Raw genomic sequence first — 22,900 nt, forward strand, 5'->3', positions numbered from 1 at the left:
GGTGGGAACCCCGTGAGCTCCTCTTCGCTTTCCCGGGAAATAGAAGCTAAAGGACTGTTCTCTATTCCTCTCATTCTATGGTAACCTCTTCCACTCTACGTTACTCCAGACATCAATAAACCCGCATAATCTGTTTTTCACACAACATCTTAATCCAAATATTCAATTATTTGATATACCTACCTCGAGGTCCTTGAAGAAACTGCCTTTCTGCTTTGCTATAGCTCACAATTGTATCTATCGCGAACTCAGTAATAAATCCTCCTATTACTCGATCTAGCCAATGATATATTGCGTGTGCAAGTTTATCTTCTATGGCTTCTAGCCTGCACACCAGTTCCAGGGTCCACACAATAAGCTAGTCCAACCTACACCTTCCCACACTGTCAGCTAGCCTCGCGATCCACTCGTACAGTTCTACCGGAAATGTCGGGAAGAAGACTTCGTGAACATATGTGTATATATATCAGTCCAACCAGTCTTCCTCCGATATCTGAGGGTTTCTATTTTCCTAAACTGCAAATTCGTGGAGTTTCAGATCCCACCACTCTTCAATCTCTTCCTTTGTAGGGTTCCAGTGTTCCCACATCAGACACCCCTTAGGCAGATCCTGGTCCCAGCAACAAAACCATTTGTTGGCTTATATGGGCCTGACCTAGGTTTGGAAGAATTATTTAGCCAAGCAAATCCCGCAGCTACCGGCCCTTTAGGCAACAGCCCGCGAAGCGTGGACTGAGGTCTCACCCGAGGTAGTAGGGAAGGGTGTTGGAACGAGGTTTCTACACCCTATGGATGTCTAGATGTGGTTTGGAGGTTTCACGCCCCGTTCTGCAACTTCACGCTGCATTGTATTCGCGTAGATCCCGAATATCTCTTGCTGTCTATTAGCACGCAGTCTATGGATCTAGTCTAGTGGATGAATTATTGCAACTCAGATCTACTTTAGAATGGTCTTTAAGCAAACATCTATCAAATTTATTTAGTTTACTTATTAAGATTAAACCCAACCTCACAGGTATTTAATAAGAAATCATATGCACATATATCAAAACAATCTTATTATTCATACAAAATGCCAGATTCGTGATAATTCAGATTCGACACAGAGTTCTCAAAAGGAACTTATCTTTACTTCTACTTATCACTCGTACATCCAGATCTGCCCTGCGCACTCAGCTACAGGGGTCCGCGCACACAGCTGCGGACTCTTCCAGGCCTCTACGGGCACAGCTGCAGAGCCTATATCCCCTACCCAAACCCTCGACTCGGACTTACAGAAGCTTTGAAACGGCTTTTCTCATAAACTCATTACATGCCAAATCCAAAAACATACAACCAAACTTAGCTATTCTACCAATAGAGCCTCGCTCTATTTATACCTTCCCATGGACCATGATCCACGGGCAGGGCCGACTCAATTTACATTTCATTACATTATTTCCGGGCAGAATACTCTTTGACTTCAACTTATTACAATCGTGGAGTCTTTACCCTGCTTTTACCCAAAATTGCGGGCTTCGTGCCCCATGACCGTTGCACGGGGCTTCCGCTACCCAACACATAACTTTCACATACAAACTTGGATTGAGATGTCGTTTGTGGCTTTGGATTGATCTCGTAAAGAAACCTTCATTCCATCTACCTATTAGTAACTAGTAGTCTACTTAGGTGAATGAAATGGAGCTTGGGGGGCACGTTCTTAGAATTGCATTATTATGTTGGGGGCAGGAAAACCAATCTCAAGCACAGTTTTCCTATGTTTCAAGCTTGTGTAAAAATTAAACCACTCTCAAGCATAATTTTTCCTCATTTAAAGCTTATTTTAAAATGAAACTACTTTCAAGTACTCTCAAGCATATTTTTTCTTTGTTTCAAGCTATGAAACCAATTTCAAGCAAGTTTCCCATGTTTCAAGCTTGTGTGAAAAGTGAAACCATTCTCATCTTATCCCTCGTGAGTGCCTTTTTATCATCATGTTTCTTTCAAATGAGTCTTGGTTTTCTCATTCCATCGTCACCATCTGCTTGACGAATCATACAATGTCACTTGGTTGTTTTACACTTTCTTGAGGAACCGCTACGACGAGTGGTCTTATTAGCCAGCCTCTTGAACTCTATATGTTTTGAGTAGTTCCACTGGAACAAGTCGCTATCATTTATACCATTCTTTCCTCTAGGTGGAGTCCTCTTTCATCTCTTTTTAGACTCCCTAAACATGAAAATATTGTCGAGCACTTGTCTTTTTGAACTCATTAAAATAAATGAAAATACGTCTTCCCAGTATAAGTTTAACCCTTTTCTAGACTGGGATAGACTATTTACAAAAAAGGAATACCTTAGTCGAACATGGCTAATAGATTCTCCTGAGTATCATTTTTTTCCTTTTTGAACTCAAGAGACAATTTTAAAAAAAGGAACCTTTATAATTTTCTTTTTCACCTCTTTTCAAACTCTATAAACATGAAAAAGGAGTTGACTTATACCCTTGTTGGACTCGTCGAACATGACAGGATCAAACCACTCCTTCTCTGGGTTCATTAAATATACTGAGAATGATTCGTTTGAAAAATGAACTTATAGATCAAGCATATGTTATCCTCCTCAAACTTGTCAAAAATAAAGAGGTACTGATCGGAAATGGTTGGGGAAATTGGGAAAACAAGGTACTTAACCTATTACTGGCAGCAAGTCTCTCTTAAACTTGACACTCTTTCACTTCATATTCATAATTGTTGGGTTGGGAAATATGCTTTCCCCTTTTGTTCATCACACCATATTAAAAACCCCCACGTTCGATTTTGAGTCAATGCTGCCAACTCCATAAAGTGTCAATGATATGTTCAAGGGAAGTCCTTCAGTTGATATCTGCCAAGATACTTTTAAGACTTCATTCATGTTTTTCGTTCCTGAACCAGTTCTACATCAACATTATTCTATCTCAAATATTGATACCTATTTCGCATTGTTGATGGGGGATACATCAAGGCCCTCTTGTGATGGATCACTTGCTATCGACATCATCTCATTATCCAGGAAGTTGAATTAGAAACTCTCTTCAGTACCTTGGAGCTTGCATACATCAATTGAAATTTTCCTCGCTCTCGGTGACAGGTCTTCATCATTGGCCTTTGACCGGAATATTTTTTGTGGTGTTCTACTTCAACTCCTTTATTCACACCATACAGATTGTATTATGGTACCTTGAGAGCCATTAACATCATCAATGGTTCCTCTCGCATTTGTTAACGAATTACATAATTGGTCAGTAATTAGATGGTGTCTACCATCTTCAACTCCAGATCATTTATTCACATGGTTAGACTCGTACATTAAGCGATCAAGTGAATGAGATAGAAGACCCTGGATATAGTTTCACCTATCCAGGCTACGTTTCAAGATTAATACAAGATCACAAAAGTGTGATGGCTATGATCATATAGTATATTATCCAAGCATGGGTCCACACTTTGTCATCAGGGACAATGCTATAAGGGACAATGCCTTCGAGCTTATAATTCCACCTTTCCTTGGCCTGCACCCAGTGTTCAATGTAAACTACCTATGGCCATACTTTCCACCATTGTTGGACACATCCGACAATGATTACAGAACAACTCACACCAGCATAACTAAACCCAGAATGCATGGAACAGGCCACAACTGATCATATCATGGAAACATATATCAAGAACACTCACCAACAGAGGATCCAACTATATTGAGTTGTCAAATTAGGCCAACTCCTTCACCAGGGAAAGTGGTTCATAAAGGACTAGGTTCAACAGAAATTTCGTCACCTCATGGATGATCTACACGCAATGGGGACCATTGCTTCCTAAGGATGGAAGAATAATCTAGGTGGATATTGGTGGCCACCTGCCTATTCCACCTAGACCTCCAGCTAGTTTCATATGTTTCCTTGTTTATTGCAGCATTTACTATTTTTAGAGGTTTTTCAGGTCTTGATATTCCAGAGTAGTTTTGACCCCCTAAACAACATTTTCTTCAGGTTCACAATAAGCCCACGGCCATGGGTAAAGGCCTACCGCAAATAATGTCGTACTTTGAGAGATATTTCCAAGAAGGTATCGTACTCACCAAACAGAGATAATATGACAAAGTTACGACCCCAGAAATATGGCTACCCAACTAACCCCAATGGAGCCCACAAACGCTTAGTGTTCCATCTCCTGGGGTTAGGGTTTTTATAGTTTATGGTTTTCCCTTGTTGTTCAATAATAAATAGGCCCTTGAGCCTCATTGTAACATAATTGAGAGGCATGTAGCTGCCACATCTCTCCTGAGAGATAAGCTACCATTGCCCGAGCTAGTTTTATTTCCATTAAGTTTGTAAGAATATTTTAGTATTTGATAGTAATGAAATGAAGTGTTATTTTTGTTGCTTCTATGTATTTATCGTTATATATGTAATTTGTTGTGTTCCTATTTAATTTTGGATCATTGGTATCAGAGTGATCTTCTCTTTCTTAGTTTTTCTTTACATGTCCCCAACAAGGTCAGGATATAAGGTGTTAGGGCTCGAACAGGTCGAACCTTTGCAAGAATAGCCTCACAAATCTGAAGTCCTCCCCTGGCGGAAGATAAGAAATATAGGGTAGGGGATCCTTTCAAAATCTTTCTCGAGGAAGCCCTCGAGCGACAAAGGAACGCGATGATGGACAACTTTGCCCAGATCCTTCAGTGGATACCCAAAGGTGACACATCTTCTTCCAATGGCTACTCTTGAAGTGCCACACCAGTTAAGGTACAAGTTAACTTTGACATCCCCATATTTGAAGGTCAGATAGATGCGGATGTCATAGATAAATGGTTAAATCTACTAGAAGGGTATTTTTCTGTTCATGAATTTTCCATCCAGGAAAATATTACTTTTGCACTTCTCGAAGTCGCACCCCACATCAAGGACTAGTGGGAAAACTACTACGAGAAGAAGGACGAAAGTACACCCTAACTATTTTCATCTGCACCCACCTAGAATTCATTTCTGGATGCCATGAAGGAGAAATAATACCCTGTCGGGATCTATGAATATAAATACATAAAGTGGAACACGTTGCGGCAGGGAAGGGACCAAGATGTGCTAGACTTTGCCAATGTTTTTCATACCCTTTGCATGAAGTTTGGTATCAAGGATTATGAGCAAAATTTGGTACTCAAGTACTATGACTACCTACACAAATACATCCAGGATGAGATGGATTTCCAAGACATCTCCTCACTTAGCACAGCATACCGATACGCTGTCAAGATTGAGCAGAAGTTTAAACACAAGAAGAAATACTTTGGATCTGTGAATCTGAAGCAAGGGAAAGGTGCCCCAAACTATAGAGCAAAGGAAAAATCCAAGGCGGGTTAACCCAAGACAACCCCCTGAAGCCGCAAGAAAAGAACAATACCACAAAGCCAAAGAAGGAGACATGAAAATGGTGTGAGTTCCACAAGAGCTCCACTCCCAACATGAATGAGTGTCGGTCCAAGTAGACACTATTGGCCCAGGTGAAGGCTTTTGAATAAAACACATGTCCAAACTCTGAGTCAGAACCCAATAAGGGGAATGCTAAAGGGAAGCATATCATTGATGCGGAGCGTAGTGCCACCATGGCCACCACCAAGATCCAGAAGAAAGAGCCTAAAGATCTAGAGAAGGGGGAAGATGTGGGTGAAGGGTTTTGCACTACATTTCATTGTCGAAAGCGGGAACCAAAAGAACCTCATTTCAGAAGAATGTCATGAAGAGGTTGGGCCTACTTACTACAGAACATCTGTATTCGTACACCATTGGGTGGCTTCACCAAGGATGACATCTCCACGTCAGCAAGTAGTGTCGCCTTCCCTACAACATCAAGCCCTTCACAAATCAGGTATTGTGTGATGTGGCCCCTCTTGAATTCTGTGATGTATTATTAGGACAACCATACTTGTGGAAGCAACATGTTGTATATGAGTCATCCACATAGACCACTGACCCCTATAGTTCATATAAAAACAAAGGAATTTGCAGAATGATCACCATAAAAAATGATCCACATACCTGTAACAATTCCATTTGAAAATTAAGTATAAGAATGGAAGCACCAATAATTTTGCAGACTGCCTCAATCGACCACCAATCATGGTGTTGATCACTATGCTTGACTCATGTGGGCACGAGACTTCGGGGTGGCCGCATCTTTATAAGAGCGATCTAGAATTCAGTGGCACATATCAGAAACTCTTGGACAGTAAGAAAGTTCCAAATTTTCACCTCCAGGATGCACTGTTATGCCACCTAGGACACATTTGTGTTCCTGCAAGCGAGTGTGCCAAGATAATTTGGGAGGTGCACTATAGTCAGGTGGTTGGACATTTCAGAGTAGGGAAAATAGTGGCAGTACTACAAAATTATTTTTATTGGCCAAACCTTCATCAGGATGTTGGGAAGTACATTCATCTTGCACTACCTGTGCCATTGCCAAACTAACCATCAAGAAGCAAGGCCTATATACTCCTTTGCCTACTCTTAGTCAACCTTGGGAATCCATCTCCATGGATTACATATCGGGCCTTCCTTCTAGTAATCACAACAATGACTGTGTTTTCATGGTCGTTGACAGATTCTCAAAGATGGCCATTATGGCAGCCTACAAGAAGAGTATCACAGAAAAGACCATTGTTAAGCTCTTCTTTAAGCAAGTGTGGGTACACTTTGGGATCCAACAGTCCATTGTCTCAGATCGGGAGAGAATATTTATAAGTGCATTTTGGTCAAGTCTTTGATTGATGTTGGATGAAAAACTTAATAAGTCCATGACTTTCCACCCCCAAACTAATGGCCAAACAGAGGTCATCAACAGGATGATCGCATTATATGCATGTAAAACTCAAAGCATCCACACACATGGGATGAAATCTGTTAGAAAAATTATATATTACGGAGCAATGGAACACATAAAATATTGCAGAAATATAAACATAGAGAACACATAAAACAAGAGAGACACAGATATACGTGGTTCACCCAGTTTGGGCTACGTCCACCCCGAATAGCCAGTCCTTCCTTTCTATTATCCAGCAAAATGAAGAGACACAACCTACAACAAATCCGTTGTAATATCCTCTGTTTTCTCTCACAGTCTCACCTCACAGTTTCTCACTCACAGAATACACATCTATATCTCAGCCTCCAATACAATGCCCTCATACAAAGAGAGGGGTTGCCTTCTAGGGCAAAAAACCCTAAACTAAACATAAGTTCTACCGTCAGATCATCTGCCTAATGAACGGCCCAGATTGACTAGAACTTACTATACTTTCACAAGGCAATTTTACATTTGTTTTTAGCTTCGGGGGCGCTGCCCCCGAGCCCCCGCCGGGGGACCGCTGGCCCCCAGACCCTCCATCTGGGGGGGATCGGCCCCCCCGGACCCCCATGGGGGGGACAATTCCCCCCGCACCCCCCCGCGTGGAGGGGTGTACAAACTTCCTGTGGTATACATCCAGCTGAAACAAAGACCTCTGAACAATCATGCTCCACACACAACAATCTCCCACTTGGAGAATGATTGTAGAAACTCCACCACTACTTCATTTGTTGTACAATGACTCCTCTTTGGACCTGGTTGTTTCTCATCTTCATCGTCATCCTTGAAGACCAATTGAAACTGAGCATATTCTCAGTTTCTCCCTCGTTACAACTTTTGTTAGCATATCTGCAGGATTCTGGCTAGTGTGTATCTTTTCCAGCTTCAACTCTCCATCTTCCAACACTGATCGTATGAAATGGTACTTGAGCTGTATGTGTTTGGTCCTAGAATGAAATGTTGAGTTCTTTGCAAGATGAATGGCACTTTGGCTATCACTGTATAACGTGCCCATATCATGCTCCTTACCCAATTCACCCATAAACCTTTGTAACCAAATCATTTCTTTACTAGCCTCTGTAGCAGCAACATACTCTGCTTCTGTTGTTGAAAGTGCAAAAAAACTTTGGATTTTTGAAATCCAACTGACAGTTGTTCCACCAACAATAAATACATATCCTGTAGTGCTCCTCCTGTTATCCCTGTCACCTGTCATATCTGCATCAACATATCCCTGTAGAGAAATGTTTGCACCACCAAAGCATAATGCTTGATTTGTGGTACCTTTCAAATATCTGAGAATCCATTTCACTGCCATCCAATGTTCCTTTCCTGGATTGTTCATGTACCTGCTTACAACTCCCACTGCATGTGCAATATCAGGCCTTGTGCAGACCATTGCATACATTAAGCTTCCAACTGCTGATGCATATGGAACTTTAGACATATAATCCATGTCTTCTTGGGTCTTTGGGCACATTTCCTTACTAAGTTTGAAATGGCTAGCAAAAGGTGTACTAACTGGTTTTGCATTGTGCATATTAAATCTTTTCAACACCTTTTGTATGTACTCATTCTGAGACAATGTTAATTTGCGATTTTTCCTGTCTCTAGTGATTCTCATACCAAGGATTTGTTTTGCAGCTCCCAAATCCTTCATTGCAAATGAATTTGCCAATTTTCTTTTGAGTACATTTATTTCCTGCATGTTAGATCCTGCAACAAGCATTTCATCCACATACAATAACAATATAATATAGCTGCCATCATTTTGCTTTTTCAGATAAACACAATGATCAGAGTGACATCTAGTATAACCTTGTTCAGACATAAACTTGTCAAATTTTAGATACCACTGCCTTGGAGCCTGTTTTAAGCCATACAAGCTCTTCTTCAACCTGCACACTAGTTTCTCCTTCAATTTCACCTCATATCCTTGTGGCTGATGCATATATATCTCTTCCTCCAAATCCCCATGGAGAAAGGTTGTCTTTACATCTAACTGCTCAAGATGCAAATCTTCAGCTGCTACAAGACTTAAAATAGTTCTGATTGAAGTCATTTTAACAACAGGAGAAAATATTTCATCAAAATCAATACCTTTCTTCTGTGCAAACCCCTTCACCACAAGTCTAGCTTTGTACCTCTGTTTTCCTCCATCTTCTTCCTTCAGCCTGTAAACCCATTTATTCTTCAATGTAGTTTTTCCTGCAGGCAACCTGACTAAATCCCAAGTCTGGTTATGCATTAAGGAGTCCATCTCTTCTTCCATGGCTACCTCCCACTTCTTCCTGCTTTCAACCTGCATTGCTTCTTCATAACATTCGGGTTCACCAGAATCAGTCAACAATAAATAATATAATGAAGGAGAGTATCGTTCAGGGGGTCTACTTATCCTGGTAGATCTTCTAACACCACTTTCAGGTGTTTGGGGTGCCTGTTGTTGTTGTGGTGGTTGCTGTTGTTGATTATTTTTATTTTCAGACACCTTTACCTTTTCAGTGATTTCATCAAGAACTGTGTATTCCTTGTTTTCCTTTTCCTGTTTCTTTTCCTGCAACTGATTCTTATACAAGACCTTTTCATTGAATATTACATCTCTGCTCCTAATGATTTTGTGATTTTCGTAATCATATAAGCGATAACCAAAATCATTAACACCATATCCAATAAAGGTACATTTCCTTGACTTTGCCTCAAGCTTTGTTCTATTTTCTTTATCAATATGGAAAAAGGCCTCACAACCAAAAGGCTTTAAAATAGAGTAGTTTACCTTTTTACCTGTACATGCTTCCTCTGAAACACCACCATCCAAGGAACTTGAAGGCCCTTTGTTTATTAGATAAACAGCAGTATCTACAGCATCTGCCCAAAACTGTAAATGCAATCCTGCATGCAATCTCATGCACCTTGCACGCTCCATGATTGTTCTGTTCATCCTTTCTGACACACCATTTTCTTGTGGTGTTCTTGGAACTGTCTTCTCTCTGCGAATTCCATGCTCTGAACAGTACCTATCAAACTCTTTGCTGCAATATTCACCTCCATTGTCTGATCTAAGACACTTCAATTTCTTTCCTGTCTCAATCTCAACCAAAGCTTTCCATTTCTTGAAAGTATCAAATACATCAGATTCATTCTTAATACAATAAATCCAAGTTTTTCTAGTTGCATCATCAATAAAAGTAACATAATAACGAGAGCCACCGAGAGATGATACATGAGCAGGTCCCCATACATCTGTATGCACAAGCTCTAATTTTTCGCTCTTCTTTTCTTTCCCAACTCTGAGAAATCTGACTCTCTTTTGTTTTCCATAAATGCAATTCTCACAGAATTCCAAATCAACATTCTTCAAACCTGGCAAAAAATTCCTTGAGTGAAGAATCTTCATCCCCTTTTCACTCATGTGTCCGAGCCTATGATGCCATAACGCTGCATCTGCTCCTTTGGAAGTTAAAGCATTAACAGAGTTAGAAATACCATTGCATAAATACAATGTACCAACCTTTTCGCCTTTTGCTATTACCAGGGCTCCTTTGGTGACCTTCCAAGCTTTATCTGTGAAAGTTGTCACACAACCTTCACCGCCTAGCTGCCCTGTTGAAATCAGATTTTTCTTTAGATCTGGAACATGCCTTACCTCCTTTAGTAGCCATTGGTTTCCATTCTGTTGTTTTACAAGAACCTTACCCATTCCAACAATTTTACAGGGTCTATCATCACCCAAACGAACTTGTCCAAAATCTCCTTGAACATAGTCATGAAAGTATTTCTTATCAGTTGTGGCATGGAATGAGGCCCCTGAATCTAGCACCCAGGAATCAGTAATATTTTCGAAAGAAGAATCAAAGCATCTTGTAACACCTCACCTGTCACATTTGCTTCGTGATTGTTTTCTTGTTGTGCATCTCCTTCTTTTCCCTTCTGAGATCTACAGTCTTTCTTTAGGTGTCCTTTCTTTCCACATTTCCAGCACACTATCCCCGATCTGGACTTGGATCTACCTTTCCTTGATTTACTGTGATATCCTGAGCTCTTTCCTCTTTCCATTTTTCTTCCTCTAGACTCTGCACTCAAAGAATTTCCCGATGTCTCACCGGAGCTTTTCCGTCGCATTTCCTCGCTAAGGATAGCACCAACAACATCATCAAACTTTAAAGTACTAGATCCAGAAACAGAGTTACTAATGGCCATTACCAAACCATTCCAACTTTCTGGTAATGAGCACAAGAATAATAGAGCTCTAACTTCATCATCAAAGTTTACCCCTACAGAACTTCACTAACTTGTAACTGTATTAAAATCATTTAAATGGTCTGCAACAGATCCACCTTCCGACATGTTCATATTAAATAACCATTTCATAAGAAATACCTTGTTTGAGGCCGAGGGTTTTTCATATAGTTTCGACAACGTCTGAATCAAACCCTCTGTCGTGGTTTCCTTCGAAATGTTTAAGGCGACTGACGCAGCAAGGCACAACCGTATTGTTCCGAGTGCCTTTCTATCGAGAAGGTTCCATTCTTCGCCTGTCATACCCGTCAGCATATTTGATTTTCCGCCCAATGGTAGGTATTGATCATTCTGATACAGATTATCTTCCATCTACATCTTCCACAGCGAGAAGTTTTTGTCGTTAAATTTCTCGACCCTAAACTTACCATCTTCCGCCATTGCTCCCACTCAAACCAGGAACCCTTCTTTCCTGCGAGTTTATTAGCCAAATAGACCTTCGCCTCTGATACCAGTTGTTACAAAAATTATATATTACGGAGCAATGGAACACATAAAATATTGCAGAAATATAAACACAGAGAACGCATAAAACAAGAGAGACACAGATATACGTGGTTCACCCAGTTTGGGCTACATCCACCCCGAACAGCCAGCCCTTCCTTTCTATTATCCAGCAAAATGAAGAGACACAACCTACAGCAAATCCATTGTAATATCCTCTGTTTTCTCTCACAGTCTCACCTCACTGTTTCTCGCTCACAGAATACACATCTATATCTCAGCCTCCAATACAATGCCCTCATACAAAGAGAGGGGTTGCCTTCTAGGGCAAAAAATCCTAAACTAAACATAAGTTCTACCATCAGATCATCTGCCTAATGAACGGCCCAGATTGACTAGAAATTACTATACTTTTACAAGGCAATTTTACATTTGTTTTTAGCTTCGGGGGCGCTGCCCCTGAGCCCCCACCGAGGGACCGCTGGCCCCCGGATCCTCCAGCTGGGGGGGATCGGCCCCCCTGGACCCCCGCGGGGGGACAAGTCCCCCCACCCCCCCGCATGGAGGGGTGTACAAACTTCCTGGGGTATACATCTGGCTGAAACAAAGACCTCTGAACAATCATGCTCCACAAACAACAAAATCCTCCCCTATGTTCAACATAGCTACAACAGAGCTCTCCATAGCTTGACGGGCCATAACCCCTTTCGAGTAGGGCTAGTATTTCATCCATTATGCCCCATTGATGTGGCTATACCATTTGCAACCACTCAGGCAGATTCGGCTCACCTTAAGTCTGAAGTTGACAGAGCTAACAACTTCATTGAGGAGATTCAACACATCTTCCAGCAAGTCCATGATATATTGGATAGAGCCAATGCTGAGTACAAGTAGCGCCATGATCAGCATCAAGTGTTGTACAAGTTCCAGGTGGGCAAGAAAGTTTGGCTAATTTGTAAAAGGAGTGCCTCGCTGGACCCCAACGCAAGCTTCGCCCGCTCTGATATGGGCCATACACCATCACTAAGGTTGTAGGGGAAAATTCCTTTGAGCTCAACATTCCACCTTTCCTTGGCCTGCACCCAGTGTTCAATGTAGACTACCTGGGCCATACTTTCAACCATTATTGGACACATCCGAAATTATAGAACAACTCACACCAACAGAGCTAAACCCAGACTGCATGGAATAGGCCACAACTGATCAAATCATGGACACACAAATCAAGAACACTCTCCAATAGAGGATCCATCTATAGTGAGTTTTCAAAGTAGGCCAACTCCTTCACCAAGGCGAGTGGTTCTCCACGGACCAGGTTCAACAGAAATTTCCTCACCTCATGGAGGATCTACATGCAATGGGGACCATTTCTCCCTAAGGAGGGAGGAATGATCCAGGTGGATATTGGTGGCCACCCACCTATTCCACCTAGACCTCTAGTCAATTTCATCTGTTTCCTTGTTCATTGCAGCATTTACCATTTTTATTAGTTTTTCGGGTCCTGACCTTCCATAGCATTTTTGACCCCCTAAACAACCTTCTTTTAAGGTCCATAGCAGGCCCATAGACATAGGCTAGGGCCTATTATAAATCTTGTAGTATTATGATAAATATTTCCAACAACGTATCATAGGTGCCAAATGGAGATAATATGACCAAGTTACAACCCTGGGAAGTTGGCTGCCTAACTAACCCCCATGGGGCCCACAAAATCTTGGTGTTTCATCTCTTGGGGTTAGGGTTTTTGTTGTTTACCGTTTTCCCTTGTTGTTCAATAATAAATAGTCCATTGAGACTCACTGTAACATAGTTGAGAGGCATGTAGCAACCACATATCTTCTCAGATATAAGCTACCATCACCTGAGCTAGTTTTATTTCCATTAAGTTTGTAAGAATATTTCAGTATTTGACAGTAATGAAATGAAATGTTATTTATGCTACATCTCTATATTTTTGGTTATATATGTAATTTGTTTTGTTCATATTTAAGTTCGAATCATTGAAAAGCTAGGATTTTAGAAAAATGGCTCTAGAGAATGTGACGGACGCGGCAGAGAATGGTAAGGGAAACGGTGCGACGGCTAAGCCACAGACGCTCTCTATTCAGAAACCCCATCATCATCCCAAGCATAAGGATGACCATGGGCTCCCTCTCATCCTTCACGCCCATTTGAAGTTCGGTGCTACTGAGGTTATGGTCTGTGATGAGACCGAGGAGGCTAGTGCAGAAGTGAAATCGCCAGTGGCCCTTAAGGGCACCTCAGTGATTCTCCATTTGGAGATGGACGATGTTTATGTGACGTTTATACTAGCAGTGGAGGCCGAGGAAACTATTACTGAAGAGGTTGCAGAACATCCTTGGGGTCAACGATACGGAAAGGGAAAGGGAGCAGTTTCGTTCAAACCCCACATCCATCGCAGGAAGGGACCTGCGCATTTCAGAACCCTCGACTTTGGTGAGTGCAAGGGCTCTATCAAGGGAAATGGCACGGGTGTCATACACGATCCTAGCCGTGGCCCTCCTCTCAGCAAGGTGACCTTCAGGCACCCATTGTACACGGGACATTTTGTTTACCGTGGAAAGAATACCATTTTGACAGTGGGTAACGTGCTACCCTTGAGGTCAATTCCGGAGGAAGCTTTGTTTGCATCGCGGAACAGAATTCCAGCCATCGAGGCTTGTTTTCTAGGGTTTCTGGAGACTATGCCATTGATGTTAGCCATACTAATATTTAACCTTGGAGCTATGCGGACAGTAGAAAGGAGACTGTGGAAACCACAATGAGGAAAAAAGCACGACTAATAGGATTTTGCCCAACAGAGCATCAGGAACAACCCTGTCGGGACCAGATCTCGCCCCCTCCGATAAAACCAGAACCGGAATCACTGGTAAGCCCTCTTCCTTTTCAAGTTTTTATAAAAACCCCAGTTGGGAGCACACATCTAGCCTAGGTATAGATCACCAAATCAATACTGCTTTTGAAGAACAACATCTATCAACACACTGGTTACCCTACAGGATCACAGGTTTTAATTTTTGGAGGCAGAGTACTCCAAGACTACAAAACCCTTATGGATTACAAAATCCTACCTGAGTCTACCATCACTCTCAACCTGTGACTGAGGGAAGGCAGGGCAGACCATCACAAATCGAATCCCTCAAACAATGGCATAGGTAGCAGCACAGCAAAAACCATAGAAACACATCAAAAACAAAAAAATGTAGGGTTATCCTTCAAAGACATTCTTGAAGGAAATAAACCAGCCACAAACACAACAAAACAAGCTGGAACAACTGAGCTACACCCCAAAAATAAATATGGATATACCAGAAACAGATGAGTACTATTCTACATTCGAAAAACAAGTAGTAATCTGCAGATTCAACTGTTTCTGACCTAAGTCTATGGACCTTTTCCTTTGGGTTTTCAGAACCTGGACCTATACATGTGACATTTGGCAGAATTTGATCCAAACACAATGGTGGTATCTCGGATGTCATTCTGGGTTCGTCTTCACAACCTACCACTACACTTCTGGAGCCTTCAATTCCTATCTACTATAGGCAACACCATTGGGCGATTCATTAAAATGGATATAGAAAGAGCGGAGGAAGGAATTTATACATTCGCACACATGTGTATGGAAGTAGACCTCAGTAAAGGGCTGCCAGACCAAATACAACTCAAGTATAAACAGAGTTGTTGGACACAGATACCAGATTATGAAAATACTACATTCAGATGTAGAATTTGTCGCCAAATAGGGCATCTTCAAAACACATGCCCAGAAGCCAAAAAAGATACACGTAGGAAGAAGAAAGCAGGAAAACAGCCCAAGGGATGGCAATTCACTCCACTAGCCCTTGAAGATGTCCCTGTTGAGGAAGAAGAAATGGAAAAGGAACACCACACTCCCCAAGAGAACAATCAGATTCACAAGAAGCCAGAAACTGTGGAATCTGTACCACATGATCTGATGGACTCTTTGCCGGAGAAGATACCAGATTCAATGGATACTAGTGGAGCCAAAAGACTCCATTCTTCAGACCACTCCGATTCAGACAAGGATAATCCTCGCCCAGAGGAGGACACCTCACTCGTACTGTTTTCATCCTTGCCGACTCAAGGGGAGTGGCGAAAGGTTGAGAAGAAAAAAGGGAGAAAAGCATAATTTTCTCCCCAATTGTACATTATTTTTCTGGTTATTTTCTTTCTGGTTACTTTCTTTGAACGGCAGTTTTGACCTGCTTATGAATATGTGCTTCAGCATCTACAAAATTTAATTTTGTTGTTTTAATAAAATTACGATTTTGTTGTATCAGAGCGATCTTCTATTCTCTATTTTCTTTGCATGTCCCCAATGAGGTCAAGATATAAGGAGGTAGGGCTCGAACTGGTCGAACCTTTGCAAGATCAACCTCACAAATCCCGATGGCCTCCCATGGTGAAAGAGAAGAAAGACGAGGGGCTAGGAGATCCTTCCAAAATCTTGCTTGAGGAAGCCCTCAAGCTACAAAGGAATGCGATGATGGACAACTTTGCCTAGATCCTTCAGCGACTACCCAAAGGCAATGCATCTTCTTCTAGCAACTCCTCTAGAAGCGCCACTCCCTTTAAGGTAAAATTTAACTTTGACATCCTCATATTTTAAGGTCAGATAGATGTAGACATCATAGATAAATGGTTAAATCTGCTAGAAGGGTATTTTTCTTTTCATGATTTTTCAAGTTGGGAAAATATTAATTTTGTGCTTCTAAAAGTTGCCCCCCACGTTAAGGACTGGTGGGAACCTATGTGAGAAGAAGGACAAAAGTACACCCTCACTATTTTTAGTTGGACCAACTTGGAATTCGTTTTGCTACACCATCAAGGAGAAATACTACCATTTCCAAAGCTATGAGAATAAATTCATAAAGTGGACCATGTTGTAGTAGGGAAGGGACCAAGACATGCTAGAGTTTACCAATGTTTTTCCTACCCTTCACACAAAGTTGGGTATCAAGGATTCTGAGTGACATTTGGTACTCAAGTATTGCGGCTGCCTAAACAGGTACATCTAGGAAGAGATGGAGTTCCTAGACATCTCCTTGCTCATCACGGCGTACCAATATGATGTCAAGATTGAGAAGAAGTTCAAACAGAGGTAGCAAGGTTTTGGATCTACGAATCCAAATCAAGGGAAAGGCGGCCCCGAACAATAGAGAAAAGGACAAAGCCAAGGTGAGGCAACCTAGGACAACCTGTCGAAGCTGCAAGCAAAGAACAACACCACAAAGCTAAGAAGGACATGAGAAAATGGTGTGAGGTCCATAAGAGCTCCACTCACAACACGAGTGAGTGTCAGGCCAAGCAACCACTAGTGGCCGAGCTAAAGGCTTTTGAATTAGATGCATGTTCCAACTCTAAGTCAAAACCTGATAAGGGGAATGACAAAGGGAAGCATATCATTGATTCGAAGCCTAGTGCCACCATGGCCACCACCAAGATTGAGAAGAATGAGCCTGAAGATCTAGAGGAGGGGGAGTGCCTCTTCCACTCACAAATGTGGGTGAAGGGTTCTCCACTACAGTTCATTGTTAACAGTGGGAGCCAAAAGAACCTCATTCCAATAGAGGTCATGAAGTGGTTGGTCCTACCAACTACAGCACATCCGTAGTTGTAAAAAATCAAGTGGCTTCACCAATGATGAGATCTTCGAGTCAGCTAGCAAAGTCACCTTCCTTACAGCATCAAGCCATTCACAGATGAGGTATTGTGAGATGTTTCCCATATTTGAGTCTATGATGTATTATTAGGACAACCATACTTGTGGAAATGACATGATTTATATTAGTCTACACCTCGCTTTGTGATTATTACGTTGGGAAATAAGTTGTGTGGGATACAGGAGGTAGCCCTGCCTACCACCATCTCTTTGATCACTGCAAAGAAATGCAGTAAGATCATTTCATAGACTAGGAAATTTTCTTTCCTTCTGATTCGCCCTCAAGGAAAGAAGAAGATTGTGGCCATGACCTCTAGACAGGGCTCCTCCACACAATAGCAGTATATGTACAAGTTCATGGAGGAGTATAGGGACATTTTCTCCTTACCTACAGGGGTGCCTCTGCACTGTCAGGTCAAGCACTCCATCGATTTGACCCCGAGCATGCCACTACCTAATGGACCAATCTATCGACACTCTGTTCTGGAGAACGATGATATCAAGAGGAAGATTCATGATTTGTTGCATAAAGGACATATTAGGCCAAGCTCATCACCCTATGGGAGCCCAATTATATTAGTACAGAATAAGGATGGGACTTGGAAACTCTGTATTGACTATCAGGCACTGAATAAGATCACTATACGAAATAGGAACCCAATCCCATGGATTGATGACCTTCTGGACCACCTCAAGGGGGCCAAATATTTCACCAAGATTAATTTTAACTCTAGCTATAACCAGGTTCCTATCAAACCCTTTTATGTGTGGAGGAATGCCTTCAAATCCAAGGAGGTCCTTTTTGAATGGTTGGTCATGCCTTTTGCGTTGATGAATCCCCCAGCAACCTTCATCAAATTGATGGACCACATCTTGCGACTCTTCACCAATTCATTTGTGGTGGTGTATTTAGATGACATCTTGAGCTTTAGCTAGAGTTTGGAAGAGCACCTCCACCATATTCGATGGGTCCTCGAAACCTTGTGACAACACAAGTTGTGTGCCAATTTGGAGAAATGCACTTTTGGCATGACCCAGTTTCAATATTTTGGCTACATCATTGATGAGTTGTTATGAAACCATCTCACAAAAAGATAGAAAAGATATATCAACGCCTTAAAAATAAGCCTCTTCGAGGGGGAAACCTCCTTTACATTAAACAAATGAACAATTCTTAGATGATTCAAATGACAAAACCTTCTTTCTATATATAGGAGTTTAAGGGGTCACAATATAACCAAAGCCGACCTAACAATAATAATATAAAGGTACAAAATTAACAATAGTGGGATTTTATGGGGCACAATAATAAAAATATGGGGGCAATAGGGGCACAACAATAACAATAAGGGATATAATGACAATAGTAATGGGGGAATCACTAGTATTATAGGGACCTAACATGCCCCTCTCCTTCAAAAAAGTGTTGTCCTCAACGCTTGAGTAGTTTTGGATGCTTTTGTATAAAATTATCATCCTCCCATGTGGAATCTTCAACGAGTAAGTTCTTCCACTTGATGAGATACTCTGAAATTGATCAATTTCGTAGCTGTCGAGTTCTTGTTTCTTTGACTACTTTAGGTTCCAATATGATTTTTCCTTCCTCATCAAGTTTTGGCAATATTGTTTGAACTATAAGCTTGTCACCTATAAACTTCTTTAAGCATGAAACATGGAAAACTGGGTGCACTCGGGAAGCTGCAAGAAGCTCCAATTTATATGCCATAGTACCTATATTTTGCAACACCTTGTACAGACCATAATACTTTGGTGATAATTTATTATCCTTCTTAGCTTGCTTAAGGGACAATTGTTTATATGGTTGTAGCCATAGGAATACCCAATCACCTACATCAAAACTTCTTTCGCTACGATGTTGATCTGCCTGCTATTTCATTCTATTCTGCGCCAAGGTGAGGTTATCCTTTAAGAGTTGGAGAATTTGTTGTTGATGCTCGATGTGATATTCCACTACTTGAACCTTAGAATTTTCTCTTAAATATGATGTGATGGATGGTGGATGATATCCACAAAGTGCCATAAATGGGGTCATTTTTGTTGCAGTATGGAAGGAAGTGTTATACCACCATTCAACCAAAGGAAACTATTTGACCCATTGTGTTTGTTTATCAGATACAAAGAAACGAAGATATCCTTCCAAACATTTGTTTGCTATCTCAGTTTTTCCATCAGATTGAAGATGATAAGGTAAGCTATGAGCTAACTAAGTACCAAGACAAGAAAATAATTTTGTCCAAAACTTTCAAGTGAAAATGGGATCTCTATCGCTTACAATAATCTTTGGGTTTCCATGTAGCTTTTGAATTGTTTCCATAAATGCAGTAGAAGCTGTATTCACTTTAAATGGATGAGATAATGCACAAAAGTGTGCATACTTGGTAAGTCTGTCAACTACCACCATGATAACACTCTTTCCTTCGGACTTGGGTAAACCTGTGATAAAATCCATCGAAACCTCCTCCTAACGTTGGCTTGGAATGGATAAAGGTTGTAATAGTCCTGGGGTCTTAATTGCTTCAACTTTATTTTGCTGGAAAACCAAAGGCCATCCCAAAAAAAAATCCTTCTTAACCCTGTGGTAGGTTTTTAGAAATCCTGAGTGCCCTCCCAAGGGAGAGGTGTGAAATTCCCTAAGAATCTTTTATTTGAGTTGGGAATTCTTACATAGGTATAATCGATCCTTGTACCATAACGAATCATTTTTCCAGCTAAATGTATCAGATTTACTGGGATCTTGTTGTATCTTTTGAATGAGTGCCCACACTTCCTCGTCATTCTTCCATTCATCCCTTGCTTCGTTTATCCAATCTGGTTGGATAATAGAAATGACGCAAAGAAATGCTTCCACATCCTCATCTTTTCTTGAGAGTGCATCTGCCACAACATTTTGCTTCCCTTTTTTGTAGATGATTCAAAGTCATAACCGAACATCTTTGTGACCCATTTTTGCTGCTCTTCTTAAGATAATCTTTGTTCTAAAAAGTATTTAAGACTATAATGATCTATTTTTACCTTGAAGTGTCTTCCCATTAGGTAGGGTCATCATTTTTTAAGTGCATGTAGTATTGCCAACATTTCCTTCTCATAAATAGCTTTGTGTAAATACTTTCCTTTGATTGGACACTTTGCGAAAGCAATGGGTCTTTCTTCTTGCATTAAAACATCTCCAATTCCATTTCCTAAGGCATCACATTCCACAATAAAGGTTTTTTTGAAGTCCAGTGTAGCTAAGACTGGTGCTATTGCCTCTTTAAGATGTTCAAAGGCCTTCCTTGCTTCTAGAGTCCATGAAAATTCATCTTTCTTCAATAATGTTTTTAGAGGTGTTGTTGTTCTCCCATAATTCTTAACAAACTTGTGATAATACCCTGTTAACCTGAGAAATCCTCATAGATGCTTTAGGGATGTGGGGATTTTCCATTCCTTAATGGTTTTAATTTTGCTAGGATCTACCTTAACACCTTCATGAGATACAATATGACCCAGATATTCTACCCTTTGTACTCCAAAGAAACATTTGGAGATTTTTTCATATAATTGTTTCTCCTCCAATAGTTTGAGCACCATGTCAACATGTTGGACATGATCCTTCCAAGACTTGTTGTAGATTAGTATATCATCAAAAAATACTAACACAAATTTTCTAAGGGTTTGAAAATGTATTCATCAAACCTTGAAATGTAGAAGATGCATTAGTAAGGCCAAAAGGCATTGCCAAAAATTCATAATGACCGTCATGAGTTCTAAATTCTATTTTTGGAATGTCTTCAGTCTTCAACTGATTTGGTGATATCCTAAAGGAAGATCTAACTTGGTGAAGTAAATTGATCCATGCAATTCATCCAATAAGTCATCAATGACAGGAATGGGAAATTTATCTTTAATAGTGAGCTTGTTGAGCTCCCTATAATCTGGACACATGCACCATGATCCATCCTTCTTGTGAACCAATACTACTAAAGCGGAGAAAGAACTTTGACTAGGCTGAATTATACTGTCCTATAGCATTTATGCAACCATACATTCAATTTCACTCTTTTGGACATAGGGATATCTATAAGGCCTGATTTTTGGAGGAACACTTCCTGGAATCAAATTAATAGCATGATCATGATCACGAGTAGGTGGGAGGCCTTTGGGAGTCTCAAATGCCTTGGAATGATTGTCCAAGACTTTTTGGAGATTTGGAGAAATGGATGATTTCGATGTGGGAACCTCTAGTGAACATAATTGTGCAATTATGCCTCGTTATTCTTTCTTTAGAAGCTTTTTCATTCCATTAGAGCTGAATATCTTTCTCGGTTTCCCTGTGATACCCCTTAATTAAACTTCCTTTCCTTCTGAAGAGAATTTCATGAAAAGTTCTTGAAAATTAAAAGTTATTGTACCCAAGGATTGTAGCCATTGGACTCCTAGTACAAAATCAACACCACCCATTGGAATGGAAAGCATTGGGCTATTCAATACATATTCTCCCATGGATAGCTTGATATTATGGCACTTTCCTAAGCAATTTGTGGTTCCTCGACTTGTAACCATCACTTGACACTCTGGTGCTGGATATAGGAAGCAATTCAATTCCTTTGCTATCTTACAATGAATAAAATTATGGGTACTTCCCAAATCAATCAACACTATTACCTTTTTCTTCTTGATATGCCCTTCTATCTTGATAATTTGAGGAGTGGTAATTCCAGGCAATCAATTACATGATATGGTTGAATTCAATTCTTCTTTTTCTAGGGTTTGTTCCTGGTATATATCCTCTTCTTTTGATGTTTCTTGTTCCTTTTCTTCCTCCTCTTCACAATCGATGTAAATTAATTTCTTCTCGACACACTTATGACCTTTAGTGTATTTTCTATCACAACTGTAACAAAGCCCTTTTGCTCTTTTTTCTTCCAATTGTTGTGGTTTCAACCTTGTAGGTTGTGGATGGCTAGGGGAAACAACACTTCCACATTTATTATTGTGAGTGGTAGCGATCTAAAATGATCATATGTTAAAACTCAAATAGAATTGATTATTCTATAAGTGAAATGAATGTTAACTTAAAGTGCTGAAAACATGAGAACTGCTTGAGAAGAAGACTTTACGACATATGAGAAAACATAAATAATATGCAAAACAATAGTGAAAACAGCAAGTACATAGCGATACTAGAGAAATTATTTATTACAGAGTTTTTCCCTGATGGACTACGTCTCTGGTTCCGCTTTCAAGATGGGAAACCCCTTTATTAGGATTGAAACCAAAGAGGTCGATTACACAGAAATTTGACCGAACTGAATGTGCATGCAAGCACTTCTAGTCACTGTCATGAGAAATATCTCTGAACCAGCTTTCCAGCGCCTATCACGGTTTCCAATTCTGACTCCTGATGCTCCTGTTACACTTAAAACAAAAATAGCCTCTAACCTCCAGAATCTGCGCACAAAACTTCAAAACCACTCCATTATTAAATGAGAAAAAACACAACCTTTTATAACCCTGCAGATTCACTCTAAATTATTCATCCAAGTTTTAGGAATGAACTACTTCTAATTTTGGTTTATAAGGTTCGGTCTAGTTGT

This window comes from Pinus tabuliformis, chromosome 3_2, assembly GCF_031772625.1.
Source record: "Pinus tabuliformis cultivar Carrire ecotype Pingquan chromosome 3_2, CPIR1, whole genome shotgun sequence".
In the NCBI taxonomy this organism is placed as follows: Eukaryota; Viridiplantae; Streptophyta; class Pinopsida; order Pinales; family Pinaceae; genus Pinus; species Pinus tabuliformis.